Source organism: Lathyrus oleraceus, chromosome 4 (assembly GCF_024323335.1).
Source record: "Lathyrus oleraceus cultivar Zhongwan6 chromosome 4, CAAS_Psat_ZW6_1.0, whole genome shotgun sequence".
Classification (NCBI taxonomy): Eukaryota; Viridiplantae; Streptophyta; class Magnoliopsida; order Fabales; family Fabaceae; genus Lathyrus; species Lathyrus oleraceus.
The window spans coordinates 423,446,322-423,450,727 of record NC_066582.1 but is presented as its reverse complement, the minus strand read 5'-3'; the positions used below and the strand labels follow the sequence as shown (position 1 = coordinate 423,450,727).

General features: G+C 40.8%; 1 non-coding gene across 1 annotated transcript; it reads right to left on the bottom strand.

The window, feature by feature from the left end:
• Window positions 1–843: 843 nt before the first annotated feature.
• LOC127077811 (small nucleolar RNA R71) lies at window positions 844–950 on the bottom strand. Its single transcript, XR_007787582.1, has one exon. It is a non-coding gene; the product is annotated as a small nucleolar RNA R71 (small nucleolar RNA).
• Window positions 951–4,406: the final 3,456 nt, after the last annotated feature.

Below are 4,406 nucleotides of genomic sequence, written 5' to 3'. Positions count from 1 at the left end.
TTTACTATATTGCCCCCGAACTTCTATTAATCAATTCCCTTAGCTAAACATAGTGACGTTAGTAACACTAGTTTGACCATAGGTTCCTGTGGGATCGATATCTTTTAAAACTAAAGCGACTAGACTGTGCACTTGCAGTCAAGTACCCGACAGACTATATTTTATATATAGCCAGATCAAGCATCAAGTTTTTGGCGCCGTTGTCGGGGACCTATTTTAGTCGAATAGTGTGATTCTTTCGTTGCACGGTATAGACTAAGGTAAAATCAAAACTAATCTTGTCTCCCTTCTTTCCCTGATTGTATGCCAAGTACTCGCTCACAAGGGGATAACTTAGCACCACCAATCCCTGAATTAGAGCGTTTCTTATACGTGAGACGCCGAATACACGAATATCAACAAAAGTACAGTATTCCCGATATCTCATTTTCTCCTAAACCAGAAGTAAAACCAAACATGGCTGAAGAAGGACCACAGAATCGTCCTCTTAAATTCTACGTTACCCAGTCCCAACAAGAACCTCACAACAGCATTGCTGCCCCCGCTATAAATCGAAATGATTTCGAGCTGAAACCCTCACTATTATCAGCCGTCCAATAACATCAATTTGCTGGAAATCCTACAGACGATCCTAATGAACACCTGACTAAGTTTGTGCAGTACGCAGATACTATAAAAGCGAATGGTGTATCTCAAGATGCGATAAGATTGCGCCTCTTTCCATTCTCACTAAGACATATAGCTTGGGCTTGGTTGCAATCCTTGCCATCTAACTCCGTTACAACATGGGAAGAACGTAAGAACGTTTTCTTATCCCGATACTTTCCACCGAGCAAAACTGCTATGCTGAGAGCTCAAATAAATGGATTTCGACAAAAAGATGTGGAATCTCTCTACGAAGCGTGGGAGAGATACAAGGACCTGATGAGGATATGTCCACATCACGATCTCGAAGACTGGGTGATCATTCACACATTTTACAATGGGCTTTTGTATAACACGAGACTTACAATAGACGCTGCCGCGGGCTGTGCACTTATGGATAAGCCATACACCGAAGCCTATCAACTCATTGAAAACATGGCCCAAAACCATTGCCAATGGGGAGGTGAAAGAACTCCAGTGGAAAAGTCCCAGACAAAGGGTGGAATGTACGAAATCAGTAGCCTTGACCATGTTCATGCAAAGGTAGATGCCCTTGTCCAAAAATTAAATAACTTGACCATACCACCCGCAACCACCGTGGCTGTTGTAACTCCAAACTGTGAGTTATGTGGAAACCTTGGACACACTGCAAAAGAATGTCAAATATTAGCAGGAGTCCCAACCGATCAAGTGAATTACACACAAGGAAATCCCTATTTGAATACCTATAACCCTGGTTGGAAAAACCATCCTAATTTCTCGTATAAGAATAATAATGCCCTGTATGCACATGGCCAAGCACCAGCTGTTTCGCCTGGATATCAGAAACAAGGTAATAATGCTCCTAACATGCCTAGGAAGTCAAATCTCGAATTGATGATGGAAAGCTTCATAGCTACCCAAGCTCAAACAAACAAAGACTTCTTAAACCAAAACATACATACTAGCGAGCAACTTAAACAACTAGCGAACAAAGTAGACGCCTTAGCCACCCACAATAAAATGCTTGAAACACAAATTTCACAAGTGGCTCAACATCAAGCATCTACAACCGCTCCAGCTAGAACATTTCCTGGACAACCGCAACCTAATCCAAAGGGACATGCAAATGCCGTTATACTGAGGAGTAGAAAAGAAGTAGATGGACCCGTAGATCCAAGACTCCAAAACCCTGCCATGTACCAAAAACCAGATAAAACCTCAATTGAGCAGGTAAATGAACCAAAGGAAACAGAAGATAATACCCAAGAGGCCGAAGAGAAAGAGAAACCTTATGTGCCTCCACCTCCTTATAAACCACCCATTCCGTATCCTCAAATACTCAAAAGTTCTAAAACTGCGAACCAATTTAGGAAATTGGTTGAACTTCTAAAGCAATTAAACATTACGATACCCTTTACAGAAGCCATCACACAAATGCCCTCCTATGCCAAATTTCTTAAGGAAATCCTATCCAATAAGAAAAATATTGAGGATGACGAAACAGTTACACTTACTGTCGAGTGTAGCGCCATAATCCAGAATAACATGCCTCCCAAAATAAAAGACCTAGGTAGTTTCTCCATACCCTGTGTCATTGGAAAATTCGTCATAGACAAAGCTCTATGCGATCTAGGAGCAAACATTAGGGTAATGCCTTTAACCATTTGTAGAAGGCTCAGTATGGGAGAATTAAGACCGACCAAGATGTCTGTTCAATTAGCTGACAACTCAATCAAATATCCTGTCGGTATACTAGAGAATGTCCCAGTACGTGTAGGATAATTTTACATTCCTACAGACTTTATAATCATGGACATTAAAGAAGATGCCAGTACACATATCATACTAGGAAGGCCATTCTTGGCTACCGCCGGAACCATAATAGACGTAAAGAGAGGTAAGATGACATTCAAAGTTAGAGAGGAAAAGGTTGAATTCATCTTAACACAATTCTTACAAGCGCCAACTATAGACGACACCTGCTATCTGCTTGATGTCATAGACGAGTGCGTGAGAGAGATAGAGATGGAAGAAACCACATACTCTGAAATAATGAAAATCCAAATCCCTCCAATCTTTGAAGACGATAATTGGCATGAACCATACCAAAACGAAAGTCTAAGAGAATGCTTAGCACTTACACCCGACCATATGCCATGCCCAAAGAAACCTGACTTGGAATTAAAAGCACTACCAAAGAACCTAAGATACGAATTCCTAGACACTGAACTGAAAAGACCAGTAATAGTCAACGCTGACTTAGGACAAATGGAAACTGAGAAATTACTAGATGTCCTAAGAAAATACCCAACAACGTTAGGATATAACATCGCCGATCTAAAAGGAATAAGTCCTTCTATCTGTATGCATCGCATTATGCTGGAGGAAGATTGTAAAACCTCTAGAGAGCACCAGAGAAGGATCAACCCAATCCTAAGTACCATAGTCAAGGATGAAGTAAAGAAACTACTAGATGCTGGAATCATATACCCGATCTCTGATAGTCAATGGGTTAGCCCCGTTCATATAGTACCCAAGAAAGGAGGTGTTACAGTTGTTAAGAACGAGAAGGGCGAGTCCATAACATAAAGAGTTGTGATCGGAAGTAGAATGTGCATTGACTATAGAAAACTGAATAAAGCCACTCGTAAAGATCATTTCCCTCTACCCTTCATTGAACAAATGCTTGAATGATTGGCTAAGCATTCTCACTTCTGCTATCTAGACGGTTATTCAGGATTATTTCAAATCCCGATCCATCCTGACGACCAAGAAAAGACTACCTTCACATGCCCCTATGGTACATTCGCCTACCGACGAATGCCATTTGGACTATGTAACGCTCCCGCAACATTTCAAAGATGCATGATGGAGATCTTCACCGATTTTATAGACGACATCATGGAAGTCTTTATGGATGATTTTTCTGTTTGTGGGCAGAGTTTTGAAGGATGTCTATCTAACCTCGAAATGGTACTCGAAAGATGTGTGAAAGTAAACCTTGTTTTAAACTGGGAGACATGCCATTTCATGGTTCAACAAGGAATTGTATTAGGTCACGTGGTATCTGAAAGAAGAATTGAAGTAGACAAAGCTAAAATCGAAATCATAGAGAACCTTCAACCTCCGAAAACCGTTCGAGAAATAAGAAGCTTTCTAGGACACGCCGGTTTCTACCGACATTTTACTAAAGATTTCTCGAAAATAACCAAGCCACTTACATGATTATTAATCAAAGACGTTGACTTCATATTTGATGAAAAATGCTTAATAGCGTTCAACCAACTGGAAACATCTTTAATCACGGCACCCATAATGCAACCACCTGTCTGGAGACTACCCTTCAAAATCATGTGCGATACGAGTGATTACGCAGTAGGCGCAGTACTAGGACAAAGGAAGGATGAGAAGCTTCATGCTATTTACTATGCGAGTAGAACGCTAGATCCTACCCAAATGAACTACGCCACCACTGAAAAAGAACTTCTAGCATTCGTGTTCGCTTTGGACAAATTTCGTCCCTACCTAGTAGGGGAAAAAATTATCATCTATACCGACCATGCCGCTATTAGATATCTGTTAAGTAAGAAGGATGCCAAACCAAGACTTTTAAGATGGATCCTGCTCTTACAAGAATTTGATTTAGAGATAAAGGATAAGGTACTGAAAACGTAGTAGCAGACCACTTATCTCGTATCGAAGGGAATAAACCTGAACAAACCCCAATTAACGATGATTTCCCTTACGAACGACTCATAGCCCAAATGGAAAGCGATAGG